General features: G+C 43.8%; 1 protein-coding gene across 1 annotated transcript in view; it reads left to right on the top strand.

The window, feature by feature from the left end:
• The first annotated feature begins 2,807 nt into the window (after positions 1-2,807).
• The window catches only part of Ptp99A (Protein tyrosine phosphatase 99A), a 482,762-nt gene continuing 469,307 nt past the window's right edge, over positions 2,808-16,262 (top strand). The window contains exon 1 of the mRNA XM_065218483.1: positions 2,808-3,739. The gene's annotated coding sequence lies outside the window, so the exon portion shown is untranslated. The remainder of the gene's footprint in view (positions 3,740-16,262) is intronic.

The following is a 16,262-nucleotide window of genomic DNA, read 5'->3' as shown; positions in this document are numbered from 1 at the left end:
AAGCTTCACGCAACACTTCCAGTGTGTTAAGGATAGTTGCAAGACCCGCATAAACTTTATCAAAACAATCTCCATGCCGCACCGCACCAACAATCGAGCTATCCGGCTACATCCGGCTGGAGCTCACCGCAATGGCCAAGGACAAACTGTTGCAAGTTCTTGCACCGGTTTACAATGGCTACATCCGGGTAATTTCAGGTCTCCTGCCTGGACGCCGGTCGACACAGCCTGCGCTGAAGTCGGGGTACTTCCTGTCCGGTTTCGAATCAATACCGCAGTCGCCATCAAAGCGGCTGCCTACTTGGCAAAAAAATCGGGTAACGAATGGATCTATGAATCCTCCGTACAGCAGCCAATACCGACCTCCCCCAATAGCCAAGAGCCACTGGCTGGGAGGAAAAAGTTGGCAATCGAGACCGTTAAACATCGATAGCCGAATTAAGGACCAGTTTAGGGCAGGAGACAACTCGGCGACGCTCAGACATTCCATCGCGGAGATGCTAAACCCCAGCTACCCCAAGCATACGCACCGTTGTACGGACGGGCCTAATTGCACAACGGAGTTGGGATAAGCATTGCAGGAAAGATCTCGCCAACGAGCTTGAGCCTACCGCCACAATGCTCTGTTTTTTTTTCTGCAGAGGCAGCGGCGATTTTCGAAGCAACAATCCAAAATGCCCACTCATCCGTGGATTCAGGGGATCATCAGATGCCCCCCCCCCCCCCAACACAGTATTTGCTTGGGTTCTGGGGCATTGTGGCATCACTGGCAACTCCGACGCTGACAGACTGGCCGGAGCGGGACCATCTGGTGCCAGGTACACCGATGAAGCTCCCCTTCTGGACATCAAGTGAAACTTCCATGCAGGCTTGGTGGCAAGAAGAATGGTTGGCAAACCAAGGACCGCATCTAAGGAAAATCAAGAAGAAAACGCGTCCATGGAAGGACCTTGGGAACCTAAAGGAGCAACGAGTCATCTCCAGGCTTCGCACAGGTCACACCCGGCTCTCACACGATTTCGGCGGAGGAGTTTTCCGCAAGACCTGTCTTTAATATTCCAGACACCGTCGAGCATATCCCCTGCATGTGTCCAAAGTACGAGCTCGTGCGGCAAAACTACGGCCTTTCGGGGAATATCGGCGACATACTGGGCGACGAACCTTCGATCCTGACCACCCTGATCTCCTTCCTGAAGGACGCTGGTTTGTTTTTCAATGTTTGATTCTTTCCTTTCGGCCGTCGGGGCATCTCTACCGGACGAGGGCACCGCCTTCCACGGTGGAGCTCTGCCTTGTTCGGATTAGTCAATAAGTTAACTCAATGTTTCCCAAATTTTAAATGTCGTCCAACCAAAAACTCTGTAAATTACATCTGGCAGGCCTTATACCTCTGATATTTTCCTGCAATAGCTGAGAGGCCTAGATTTTACAGCAGCGGTATTTACAGCCAAAATGTTTCGTTGGAAGAATAAGAATGAATAAGCGCATGAGACCCACGGGATATTTTTGGATCTTGTTTATTTTCCGTCGGTCTCTATTCTGAAATTAAGTGTCAATCACCGACACCACGGAGGAGCCCCAGCAGCTGAACTAGAGATATCGAACCCATCAATAAATGTGTACCAACGGCTTTATTTCCTTTCGAAACATGACCAGAGATTTTTCGACTCTGAAAATCAGAACGACATTAGCTTAGTTTGAACACATACCCACTTGGATGATAAAGCAGTGACGCTTACCACTCAAGCACTGGCGCCGTCAATCGCATTAGGATGAAATTTGTTTTTTGCAGAGAATTCAGTCCATGCCTTTTAAACTAGACAAACTTATATCTTTAAATAACTGTTGCTATGTCCTATAATCATGATTCAAACAAAAAAATTCTTGTTTCTTAATAATTCTGACCTAAAATTCGAACCACTGATAAAAATATTGGGTTAAATGGAGTTAGGTCGTCCCGTTTCCATCTTTCGACATCCACGATAACCCCACCGTAAAAAATTATCCCATTTAAATTCAAAATATTTTTCCAAATTCAAAATATATTTTCAAAATCTTTTACATCTCACCCAAAAGGAGTTTGCGTCTTTTTAAAATTGATCGATAACAAATCTGTTCAGAAAAAAACGGAGTTATGATAGTTTAAGTATTTTTCAGTATCAGCATTGGGGGTTTGAAAGGGGCAAAATTCGAACTCATTTAGATGGAAACTGATTTAGCTGAAAGTGGAAAGTGGAAAATCTTTTTTTATTTGTACATATTCTTCTAATAATTGTTCATATAAAGAAGAAACTAATTAGATGAAAAAATCAACTGAATAATTTTCCTTTTCTCCACATTCGTCAAATTCGACTGCTCAACGAACCGACAAGGAGTGTTTCCAAATTCTGAACACGCTCTGAAGCCGCTTCAACATAGATGTGTTACATAATCGTCATCCCCTTTTCGCCACTCGTCAAAACATAGCACAAAGCACAAAAGGAGTGAATCACTCACACAGGGGTCCACCAATTGTGTCACTTTGTGACAGTCACTCACCAAATTTTGCATGAATATCCTTTGTTCTCTGCGACGTAAACGTTCAAAACAAAACACATTTCACCGTGAGAGCTGAGCTCATGAGCAATTCAAGAGCGCGCATGCGTACGTCCAATTCGAGCAGAATTTTTGCTCCGGAGAGGACATTGAATAATCATGAGTAAATCTCCCATCAAAAACTAACTCAGAGTACAGCAGGACTATGTCTTGTGCAGGACTAATTACAATCCGGGAAACGAAGTCACACTTCAGTTCCGCGTTATCCATGCTCGCGCTCGGCTCGCCGTGCTACGACGATATATCGCTCGCTCACACTTTCGCTCGCAATATTCGTCCCGAGGGCCATAAGGAACAAGTTTTGTGTGCGCTCTAGTTCGTCTCAAAGATCACTGGGAGCTACTCGGAAGAGTGAGAAAAATCCACAGCACCCCCGAGGCCAGACGGATGGAGCGCAGTATTCGCGGGAGCATATTTGCTCCAATTTTCGGCCCTCTTTCGTGTTTTTGTTGATTGTGACAGTTTACGAATGTCAAAAATGATGGCATGGAAGATGTTGTGCTCTCAGGACGCTAGACTACCCAGTGAAGTGTGATTACGTGACGAAGAAGGTGTTTTAGAAGTGAATACGCCCTAGCAGTCAAGGGGCAATCGGAGAAAATTTTCATCATTTGCGTGTTGCTGAGAGTGAAAAGATGTAAACAGAAGCAACAACGAACGCAGCAGAGAGCTACTGTCAAAGTGGGTGGCTGACAGAAGCTGTCAACAGGCATCGCCACGATTTGCGGTTTATTTGGATTAGCTGAGAGGGTGGGAGAACATTGAGATTGTTGGTAAACATCCGCATGCCGACCAGAATCTTCTTTGAAATGCACCGCAATGAATGAGGGAATGATGATTTATGTTTCTGAGTAATCAACTTCAGATGAAAAATGCGCTTCACGGCCGAATCGTCGTTCCCAAAGCGAATTTCTACTGATGCAGAAAGATGCAACCAACGGAGTGGATTAAAACATTAATGACGATGATCTGTATAACGTATTTTTGATGCCAACTGGGAAATGATGCTAACCGTTTTGCAACACTAACTAACGAACGGGCGGATGGTAGATTTACATAATTGCATCCCGGAAGAACGCATGCGAGTGAAACAAAAAGCAGCTAAGAGGAAAATATGCGAGTGCACTGATTTTCAGCCCGATAGGTAAGAGCAGGCAAAAAAAATCTGGACGGTCCATAATTACATAAAGTGGTGATTTACAACGCAATCCCGGCCTCCGGGCGACGGCTCGTCATCAACGGTGGCGCCGCGGCTTCGCGGTGCCAACTAGGGTAGGAAGGGGCCATCAGAAGGGAAAACGAAGCGCAACGAAGTTATTGCCATTACGGTTGGCTAGCTGGTGCCGGGGATGATTGTGTTTTATTTCTGCCGAATGAATTGAGGGGGTAGGAGGTTCAGAGTGTTTTTTTTTTTGTTAATTTCTTAATCCCTATCGAGGTTGACCATGATTGTAAAGTCAAGTAACGAGCTCAGTCTGGCCACTGGAATTGACCTGAAGTTGTTGCTAATCGACGCCATAGGAAGGAGGCTTCAGCTGTGCTGAATGCTAGCCAATGAAAATGTGAAATGAAGTGATTATGACCGAGTGCTTTCCATGTGCAAGGGAAAATATTGAGAGTGGATTTTGGAACAGATTTTGGTGGGCTATGGTTTTGGATTCTGCACTAAATAAATTCCAAACTTTGATCGTCGAGTATGATCTCCTCATTTCTTTTTCAGATTTAGGGGAAATGGATGTAATGTCGGCCTCAAATTTGGACCCATACATAAATTCAGCAATCGACTAAATTTTCAATAGCTACCAAAAATATCCATTAGTACCGTCCCAATCACGCGTTCATCTTGATAAAATTGATACATAGCAGATGTTTAGCGATGGGCCCAATCTTAGATCCATAGGCCAACATTAGAGCCATTTCCCATACTTGGTACAGTGGCATGGTGTAGAGGTGGTGGCGGGTGTGGCTTCCCGAGCAAAGTCGGTTAACAAAATGAAAGCAAATCGATATTAAAGTGTGCAGTTCCTATCATAATGAAAACTCATTTTGATTTCAAATGTTGCGACATAAGTCTGATATCATATTGTGCTTTCATTATGCAGTCAAGACGTTTTAAATGAAATCAACTTAACTTGAAGTTCTGCTGTTTACGTCTTGTTTAAAATTTAATTGAAATTCATCTGTCGTTGAGCTAATGATTATCGTTTATCTGATTTGTTTAACACATTTTAGGTCATTCGTGACTTGCCCGCGGTGAGATTGGAGCCTAAGTCTTTCAGCTTGAGAAACATGAATGGTAACCATTTACTCTAGGCCCGTATTCAGTTAAACATTATGAATGCAAAATCAGTAATCAAATTGATTTCATTGAAAGCAGGATTAGTTTTCCGTTTGCTTCAACAGTGTAAAATTTTGCTCTCATTTTTGCTGTGTTAACCGTTAAGTCAACCAAAATGAGATCAACTGGAGTATTCAAAATAAGTTACATCATAACAGCAAATTTTGATTTCAATTTGATGTTCAGCTTTGCTCGGGTTGGCCCTCAGTTGTGTGATATACGTGGGATGTTATTTCAAACAATGTGTCAAATTTGAACGAATTTGGTAATTTCTGGAGTTGTGGGAGAACTTAAAAGTATGTATGGAAAATTGTGTAGGGAACGGAGAGAAACTATCATTTGCTTGTCAAAAACTCCAAAATTGCTCAAGTTTTACTAAACTTGCGACTACGATTGCGAACTATGCCGAACAACTTTGTCAAAACAGGCATCTCGATTCGACTTCTGTGCACAGAGGTATTTGTGTTTTAATTTACACCAATTACGTCACGCAAACATTCAAGTATATACGCCTGTATGTATGCGCTGAGCACAAGGACAAAAGTAAAAAAAAATGATAACTTTTGCACAGAAGTCGAATTGAATTGTGGTCTTCCATATTTTTTTTTCTGCAAAATTGGGCAATTTTTTTTAAATTTTTAAATACCAACTTAACAGAATCGCTTCGTTTCCCACACATCTTTCCATACATACTAGGATGGGTCACCGTTATATGAAAAAAAGCAAACTTGACCTCATCATGCGAGAACAACCCTTTTTTTAACATCCCTTGTTTGGTGCCAAGAGGCGAACCAAATAAGGCCTTAAAGCAAAAGAACAAAACAAGGAACCTTTTTTTATCTAGTTCGTTTATTTGGAAGGCTCAATCACGTTAGCTTTACGGAGCCGATAATCCATTGTTCATTGTTCATTCTTTGTAACAAAATTCACTTAATTCCATGTCTAGTTGGGCCGAAAAAAGGGTGCATTCGACAAAAACCTGAACATTTTAGTAAACATTATTTATAGTGTATTGTTTACATCTGTCAAGTTTCAAAGTTATTCTAACAGTAGTTCCAGTCATGTCGTCGAAACAAAAAAAAAATGTCCGTTAAAATAAATGTTGTGCACTTACAATCAAAATCCAGAGACGTCCCACCGATGGATCACTTAATCGCTTGGAATTTCAAACACAATTCTGCGTCTGAGTGCCCGAAAGAAGGAAGGAAGTGGTCGTAAAACTGGTTCAATGGACAGTAAAATGTCCAGGAAAGTGGTGCAACAGTTCAAGAACCGTCCAAACATGTATATTCGATATGTTGCTTCGATCTTCAAAAAATTGCTTGTACTTATAATGCAAAGCCTTGTAAGGGGGATCCTGCTAGGGTTCTCAAAAAATTCCGGCTTATGCGCCAGACGAAGAAGTCGTCTGCCGAGAATTGCAGATATGTGTGCCCAGCTAGCAGTTTTCTCAACCCAGCAGATTCCACCCACTAGAGTAACCCAACGACCAAAAACCATCAACGTCCCAAGTCCAATAGTCCAATCGTTCTTTTTCCCCCCAATTCTTCTATTCTAATTTTATCTTCCAATTGTTTTTAATTGATTGAGTGAATTTTAAAATACGGTGCATGTGAAATAGGTTTATTAAAATCAAGTTCAGTAAAGTCAAATTCGATTTAACGAAAAAAAAACCTGGTTTTGAAAGGTTCAAAAAAATCCATTTATGGTTTGCTCGTTTTAATTTTTGTTGTTGTTGTTTTATTCACAAAACCCTGCTCTACCTTTTTCTCCTATGTGTGACGTCACTCTTCCCTTCCCCCCCTTTTGTGTTCCCTTGTGAGTCGTTCTAACCCCTAAAAAGCTTTCTTCCCCTACTAAATATAATTCAGGGTCCCTACTTATAAATCGGTGTTCTTGTGTGTGTGAGGAGAATGGTTCGCGTACTTACGGTTGCTGCTCAACGGTACCTGTTCGAGCCACACTCGTCCGTAGTGGGTGGCTCTTCCGTATGATGATGGACGATGATGATCACCCCGACCGTTGCCGGGGGGGGGGGGGGGGACCAATCTACTTCAGACCGGTTCGATGATGCTCGATGGTTCGGTGCCAAGTTGTTCACCGCGACCAAGATGAAGATGCGACGGTTGGAGATCGCTTTGATCGCAACGATCGCCGGGTCAGACAACGCCGTGTCCTAACCTCAAAAAGGGAGCGTCGCCAGAGTGGCGACCAATAGCGTGCACCGGGTGGGGCGGATGTCGTCGAGTGGCATTGCCGGGCGAAACTCGCTAGATAAGGAATTCACCGTTTGGGATAGTTCCAGTGTGCACTAGCGTCGGTGGGCGGTTTTTCTGTGGGGTGGTATCGCACGGAGGGCCTCCGGTTTTCAGGACGTGAGTCGGGCGGATTACGCTGGCGTTGGCAGCCTTCCCCCTTGTGGACCTTCCCACGAAACAGGCAATCACTTTAGGCGTGTGATGCACGTGGGGCCGAGTTCTTCATCCGATGACCAACGCTCTCCGAATGTCCTATAGTGGTACGCAACCACGAGGCGATAGGAGCACTCAGGGTAACCAAGCCTGATACCACCAACCAAGGACTCAAATTCACTCTGGGAGGTGAACCGATGGAAATACCGTTCAAAATAACCTCGCAATATGTTTAGCGAACGTTCCTGCCACAAGCCCAAATCGCTGTTGCCACCGCTCAGTGGCTTCTGTAGAAACAAAGAAAAACTCCTCAGAAACACATCACACATGTTTTTATCCACTACTTTACCTGAATTCTCAATCTTTTCACTTAAATTACTCCGACTCACTTTTAGCTACCTTAGCCTGTTTTTCTAGAAAAACCTTTCAATAAAAAATTTAACTGATTAGGAAACTATCTTCACTTTTGCAAATAAACTTCGCTTACTTTTATAAACAATTTTCGCACTCGTGACTCACGTTTTTGTGTGCTTTTTATGTATAAAAAAAGGTTAATAAATTCTGTAAAAAATAATTACACCACATTACAACATTTTAATTTTTTTTTCTTTAAGTTTGCACCGTACTTGATTTTATTATAGGTTTTGTTCACTGCACTGATTTTCTTAAAATTCTGTACTGATCTTCTTCACTCGGCGGTCCAAAAGGGAAAGACCAAATAGCTCTCCCTGACCAACCAATAAACTTCCCTTCTATTCATTTCATCTTTTCAATATTCCAAGTTTTGTTTCCGGTTCTATCTTGATTTCTAAAATTCATCATCAGATTTTCCCTGTCATTAATCATTGACATGGGTGAAAACACAGTCACCCCACTATCATCGTCATTTCAAAACAAATTGATTCGAGCACTCGAATTCACCTATTGCCTAAGCACTAGGAGCAACCAACTCTAACGCTTCTATATGAAACGATCGTTTGACCGTTTCAGCCTTCTATCGAAATTCTGATAAAGTATAAATCAAAGCCTTCACTTAAACAAGGTTAAGCCATAAGAAAACAGAGTCGACCTTGATCATTGAACATTTGGCCGGTAGTATACGTTTCAACCAGATATAATCAAAGTTACTGAACTGTTGCAAAAATGTTAAATAGTACGTAACAATAATGTAGCTATTTTTCAAGACGTCATGAAAAGTTTACAACAAGTATTTTTTACGTTGTGGATATTAAAAATAATGATTCTTATTGAGCATGAACATGAGCATGAGCATGGTTGACCGCCCACGGTTGCTACTTTGTTATTGACAGACCAGCTGTAATTACACAGAGAACCAATAGACGATGCTTGAGACTAGCAATCATCCTCAATGTGTAAAAACTGGTGATCTTGAATCAGGCAATACCAGCGCCAGCCGCGCCTGAACGCAGGTCAAGAAAGGAATGGGTAGGAATGTGTTGACGTGACACTCGCTTTGATGCAAGCCGAGGAGTCCTCTGCACTTCCACGCGGAATCACAGGGATGTTGGGTAAGAGGGTTGGGTTAGCAGCAGGGTTCGTTTTGGTAAACGATAAGCTGAATTGATGTCCTAACGATCGTATAACGCGAAGGAGCTTGGGATTGAACCCACGGTCTTCTGCTCAGTAAGCAAAAACGTTTGCCACTATGCAGACGAGCTCCTTTTTAATCATTGACGAATCTTGAATGTGGATGGGCTTGAGATTAGACTCATGATGTTCTGCTCAGTAAGCAAAAACGGTTGCTCTAAGGCCACCGAGCCTCTCATATTACATTATAGCGTTACTCAAGTTTTTATAACTATTCAAACCCGGCACCGATGACAACGAAAATTTTTACAAAATACAGCGATATTTTAATATTTTTAATATGAAAGGATCTGGGACCGCGTTTTTCTCCTCAGTAAGCAAGCCACTGCAATCGACGATCTTTGAAATCCTAAAACTAAAAGCTACGAAAGAGTACTTAGGCCTTCATTAAGATCCACTTTCACGCGACGTTCAATGTTTCGATTTTCTCTTTACGCATGGTTCAGACAATCATAACAAGCTATGACCGATGTGACGGTTGTTTAAGATCTGGTTAAACAAGCTATTCATATGAAATTACGTTCTCGAATTTCACTTGGAATGTAATGAACAACAGAAATACGTGATAATTCATATTTCAGCGGTTGATGTTTAATTTTAAATATACTAACGGTACTGCCTACGACTACGACGGCGATTACGACAGCGACTACGACGGCGCCTACGATAACGACAACAGAGAATTTGTAACTTACCATTTGTCTAGAATAAACACCTTTGCCCGGCACCTCCACTGGTTCTTCATGTCCGCTATCTGTCACTGTTTGCAAAATATCTAATAGCAATTACCTTTGTTGTGATACTTCCTGTATTGCCATGGCCATCTGGGAGGAGGTTCGCATCTAGTGCTTTCCCCAGGAACCGTTCACGGCCATCAGCTACCGCCCGTCCAGTCTTGGGCGTATCCAGCGAGACATCCTTCAGCTTACTCACAATCTCCGTCACTCGATGCAAATCGCAGGCACACCTACGCTAGATACAAAAAAAAACACTCCCGTGCAAAGAAACGGATCCAATAAACGTTACTCTTGCGAAAGCACACCCGTCGTCGTCGAACGGCAAACAAAGGAATCGGTGGGCAATTTTGTGATACGGATTTCCAAAATCAAACGGAAATGCACGAATTTCACCACACCCAACTGCGAAACACGTTCAGAAGCACTTATGGTACACTTTCGTTCGAAAAAACTTAATTTTTTCAAAAATAGTTGCGAGTGAACCAACATCATAAATAAACTAAAATGCCACAAATTTCTGGACCGGGAGAAAAAATCAAATAACGCAGATAGCGTTAAATCTTCTGTTGCTTGCAAACATGATCTTAAAAATAATGATTCTTATTAAACTGCAATAGCTCCGCAACGATTTGTCAACATATCTGCACCCTTACGGCTTGGTTTTTTGCCGATTTTTTTTTCAAAAAAATATTATGGAAAAATGACAACTCCTACAAAAATGTGTTGTCTTAATTTTTAGGAAATTGTCCAACTTATCGAAAAAAAAAAATACTGAAAAAAAAATCCATTTGAAACCTACATTGAAAAAAGTCAATTTTTAAAATTTAAAGTCGATTTAAAAAAGTAGAAGGGTCTGTGCCTAGGGACACGAACGGGAGCTTGACGTAGGACCGCTAGGGCTTGGAACAAATGTGAAGAAAATTTAGTTCTTTTAATTGATCGATTATTTATTATCTTAACTCTTACCGTTTTTGATTTGTAGGCGTACCAAATTTGTAGTATTTTTTTTTCAAAGAGAAAGTTGATGAAGAGAATCAAAATCACTTCCACCCCTGCTTCCAAATTTGGTTACAAGATTACAACCCTGGAGAGCATTTTGTGTGGTCGTTGGGGGCATGTGGTTCTGAATATGGACCAGCAGGCAGATAAATTCTATTCTAACTTTTTACTGTAATAAGCTTGTTGGTCCAGAAAAGGGCCGTTTTGTTGCCAAAGTTGGTGATGATTTAACCTCCGAAACTGTACAGAGTTCGTTTGTCGCTTCAAAGCGTAGACGACATCGATAGCCGTGGCGTGTTTAGTATAGGTGACAGCATCACGGATCACATTTTCCAAGAACACCTTCAACACACCTCGTGTTTTCTCGTAGATCAGACCGGAGACACGTTTGACACCGCCACGGCGAGCCAGACGGCTGCTTTTGCTGCCTGCTCACCACGGCGTCCGAAGCGAAAATGAGTTGAGGCTAGACAGCGGCGCTTTTTATATCTTCTCAGGTTAAAGCAGAATGATATGCAACCAAATGGTACTCGATTATGACGACGCCGGTAAGCTACAAAGACTCCTCCCATCATGAGTAGTTTACTATCAAGTAGCGACACAGGTTCGTTTCCTTTTGCTCAGTTTGCCAATGTAAACACCTGAAAAGTTAGCGGCGCCGGTTATGTAGTGGTAAGCGTGGATATCTCTCACCCCAGCAGGCCTGGGTTCAATCTCGATAAAAGTTGATCAAAATTATTTGTACCCCTGCTTCCTGTTTGGTTATATGAGCATTTTGTGTGGTCGTTGGAGGCGTTTGGTTCAGAATATGGACAAACAGGCAGATGAATTCTATTCCTACTATTTACTGTAATGAGCTTGGTGGCCCTGAAAAGGGCCGTTTTGTTGCCAAAGTCGGTGATGATTTAACCTCCGAAACCAAACAGAGTGCGTCTCTGTCACTTCAAAACGTAGATGATATCCGTGGCAGCTTACGCTTGCCGTGTTTAGTGTAGGTTACAGCATCACGGATCTTATTTTTCAGGAACACCTTCAGCACACCTCGTAGATCAGACCGGAGATACGTCAGACACCGCCACGGCGAGCCAGACGACGGATGGTGGTTATGTCGAAAAATTTGCGATGACGATTGGCACCTCCTTTGCCACGACCAGTCAATTGTTGCTTGTTGCGTTGTACAAGAGAGGACTAGCCACCACCTACTGCTGCTATTGCTATCAACGCCGTCCGAAGCGAAAATGAGCTAATGCCAGACAGCAGCACTGCTTTATATCTTTTCAGGTTAGAGCAGAATGATGTGCAACCAAGTGGTGCTCGATTGTGAGGACTGGGTTTGGGAAGAACGTTCAACAGTGATAAAATTATCACTTTTTATGTGTACATTGAACAACGCTTAACATTACCACTTTTTCAATACCTTCTTGTTAAAAATCATCAGTTGCTTAAGATGCGTAGAAATATTTCTGATCGATAGGTGATAAAATTATTGAAATTGGTCCAGAAGCAGCTGAGTTATTAATGTTCAAAATCTTTCATAATGTTGTTTCATGTTCCATTTTCGGTTTTCATAAAGTGTACCCCCTATAGAAATGAAAGACGTAGTCTTACGTCAAAAAATGGCCAACCACACTACGCGAACCTTCTCTGGCTTTTTGGAATTCGTCACTACTCCCAGTGGCAGATACCAAACCTGGCTTGGATCGGTCTTCTTTAGCTCCTGTTCCGTGGCTCTAAGAGCGTAGCCTTTGGCTATGTAATCAGCCATCTGCTCCCACACCTTCTCGTACAGCCTTGGATCCTTCGATAACCGCTTTTCCAGACACTGCAACCTTTTTTTTCCGCCATAGGCCTGCTGTCAGGAAATTTCACCTTGTTCTGCTTCCATAACAGGCCTGTTTGGAACTTTCCTGAATTTTTACGCACTGTAGTGGCTTCCATCAACTCACGAGCTCGTTTTTCACTGGTTGACTCGACAATTTGGTTTGCACCAACGCCTGCACCTTCAAAGGTGAAGAAGATTTTCACCATCTCGTGAAGCTCGTCATTCGTTGGACGATTGCAGACGTGCATAATTCGGTGGGATAAAGTAACATTCCCATCTCCTGATCTCCCATACAGCGTCCAGCCTAGACGAGTCTTCGCCGCGACCGGTTCATCCGCTTTACCTTCCCTATGTTTGAGAGGCGTCTTCAGTTTGGTGTTATCCAGACCGATCAGTAACCCTGGTACAGCATCATCGTAACTCGTAACAGGAAGCCCTTTCAAATGAGGAAATTTGGCCTGCAGTTCATTGAAGTCAACGGTTTGATGAAATAAGTCCAAGTTGGATACTGTGTGTACCCCACTCAATGAGAAGCGCTTGTTAGAGTTGCTTTCGGAAATCTCCACTTGCACTCGTCGGGAATCTTCCTCGGTACGCTTTACACCGTTGGTCCACTGCATGCACAGCGGAAACACCGGTCCCGTGACACCAAGCTCCTTAGATATAGAATTCTCCAGCAACGTTGAATCTGGTCCCCCATCGAGAAAGGCGAACGTGTTTACTGTTTTCCGTTAGCGTGAAGTGAAACCGGAATGATGCGGAACAGTATCCTCTGATGTTGATGTTGATGAACCGTCATTACGCCTTTGATTGTTGTTGTAGCTGACCTTCTGAAATTTTCTCCATATTGTGGATTCCCCGGATGTAGGAACCTGTGATGTTCTTGGCAACCGTCAGTTCCGCATACTGGAGCCTTGCACGGCCATTTACGGTGCGGATATAAGCACCGTTTGCACAAATGTGCTTCCTGAACTGCCTTCCAACGATCATCGAGTTTCTTCGCGTTGAAGGTGGGACATTCTTTAGGCTTATGTCCAGGGGTTTGACATACTGCACACGGCCGTACATTAGAAACCGTAGGTGCTTGAGATTCACCCAGTTTGTCATCGTTTTTGTTGTTTTTCTCGGAGCTTTCTGGGTTGGTCTCGGAGCGAAACGAATTCACAAACGCCTTTCCTTTCTGTCGATCTGGTTTCGTGCATTCCGAAAATCTACTGCTGACACTGCTAGCGGCGTTGATGATGGTGTTCATGTAGTCAGCAAAGGCGCGTAAATCCTCTTCCAATACAGATTGCTTGTGCATTTCCCATCTCAATTTGATATTGGCTGGCAACCACAAGCTCTTGGAGAAGTATAGAATTAGCCAAATGCATCTCTTGTCCAGCTGACACCAAATGAGCACAAAGATCGCGAACTACCAATCCGAAATTTACTAGAGTCTCTAGCTTTTCCGGTGCTACGAACTTCATTGAGCAGCATACCAATGATAGCAAAAGGTCGGCCATACAACATACGAAGGGTTGATACAATCTCGTCAACGTTCGATGGATGTAACAAAAAACTGCTAACCGCCTTTCTTGCATCGCCTTTCAGACAGCGCTGCAGCCTCAGAAGATTTTCGGCATCCGTGTATCCACACATTTGCGTCGAGGTTTCGAAATTACTCCAGAATAATGGCCACTCCACAGGGCTTCCCACATGACGTGCAGCTAATTGGTGGGCGTCTGGTCCTCTGAATGTATCTTGAGGAGGTGGATGATCCGTGTTAGGGAGGTTAGTTACTCTGGAATTGTTCACCGCCATACGAGTACCCGTTGGAACTGGTTGCGAATAAGACATGGCAGGCTGATTAAATTCGTGACCCATGTACCCAGAATTTCTATTCTGTCCCCAATTCCTATCCGAATATGACACAGGCAAAGGATACTGCGTATACAATGGATGAGAGGCCATCGGTGGCAGTGAAGGCAACGGATACGAAACAGATGCTGTCGTTATTGGTGAAATCACGAACATATTACTGACATTCGTCGTGGACGGCAGATTCACGTTCTGCGACGCACTCACCAACGGGGTTGTTATTGGTCTGCCTTGGTACCACTGTATCACTGTTGTTGATATTCGTGGACTTGGCACCGGTTGCTGAACGGACAAAGGCGGCTGGACCCTCGACTGGACCATCGGTTGCTGTACTGTTGGTATTGGTGGTGTTGCCGACACGGAAGATGTCAACGGTGCAATTCAAGAACTGCCCGTCCCGAACGAAGAAATCTCACTGACCCTCATTGCGGATACTATTGTGGATTGCGCTACACTTGCTCCAGCCACTGCGGTAGCCGCCGTCGAGGTAATCTGGACTGAGCTTACTGTAGTTTCCGGTGGTAACGTGAGCCCAGTGGGAATACTTCCAGTATTGGCGCTCAGGGTCACTGCCGGGAACCGATTAATCCAATCCTCTACCTTGCGAGTACCTTGGTGGTAATCTCTGCCGCTGCGAACACTTATCGCATCTCCATCATCATCTAGCTGAGCGTGGAGGAGATTGTACTTCCTCTTGATGTACTCCTTTTCCAAGGCGAACATAGCCACAATCGCTTTTTTCCTCCGTTCTCTTTCCAATCGTAACGCCATCTCTTGCATTTCCTTGTCCTGCTTTTCCCGTTCTTCTTGCATTTTTGACGTAAATGGAACTACGTCTTTGTCGACTATACTGGGGTGCAAATCAAAAAATATGTGTGGTGAAGGAGTGTTAGGTTTTGAACGCTTGTAACTTTGTCATTTATAGATGAAATTAAAATCCAAATACGCCAATCGATAGGATATTACATTACGAACCTGTTCAAATAAATATTTTTTCAATTTTTCTGTAATTTAACTTTTGAAAATGTACAAATGATAATTATATCACTGATTTCATGAAATAAGCCTTTTTCCCAAACCCAGTCATCATAAACGAATACCACTTGGTTGCACATCATTCTGCTTGAACCTGAAAAGATATAAATCAGCGCTGTCATGACACTGCTCAATCCGTTCTCCGCCCTGCAGAACGGAGCCCAGCCGCAGTCGGACCCTGAGACGGTGCCGAAAAAAGTTAAGTTGCCACCCTTCTATGTGAAGGGCTTCCCTCCCGGGCTATGGGAGCAGCTGGATTTCTACATTAAGCAGGGCCTTCGCTGCACCATTCAACGGTGCACGGAAGGCTACAAACTGATGATCCCCGCCGAAAAACACTTCAACGCAGTTCAGGCCCTCTTGGACAGAATGAAGCTGGAGTACTTCTCCCACGACATCGAGGCCACCAAGCCGCTGAAAGTGGTGCTGCGCGGGCTCCACGACATGGACACCACCACCTTAATGGACGAGATTAAGGCGAACGGCCTCAAGCCGGTCGAAGTCCACAAGATGACCCGCAGCAAGGCCATCAAGTATCGTGACCAGCTCTACCTGGTCCATCTGGAGAAGAACTCCACAACCGTGAAGGATCTCCAGACGACACGCACACTGTTCCACATCGTAGTGAAGTGGGAGCGGTATAAACCCACCCACCGTGGCGTCACTCAGTGCTCGAACTGCCTATTGTTCGGGCACGGCACCAGGAATTGCCGCATGGCCAGCCGCTGCATCAAATGCGGCAAAAACCACAAGATCGACAACTGCGACAGCATCGAGGAAGCCACTCCCACATGCGCCAACTGCGGTGCCGCCCACAAGGCCACGAGTAAGGCCTGTCCGAAGCGGGCCGAATACGC

Source organism: Ochlerotatus camptorhynchus, unplaced genomic scaffold (assembly GCF_037179485.1).
Source record: "Ochlerotatus camptorhynchus isolate MF236.1 unplaced genomic scaffold, CSIRO-AGI_Acam_v1.1 ptg000087l, whole genome shotgun sequence".
NCBI lineage: Eukaryota > Metazoa > Arthropoda > Insecta > Diptera > Culicidae > Ochlerotatus > Ochlerotatus camptorhynchus.
This window is presented reverse-complemented; position numbering and strand designations above follow the sequence as displayed.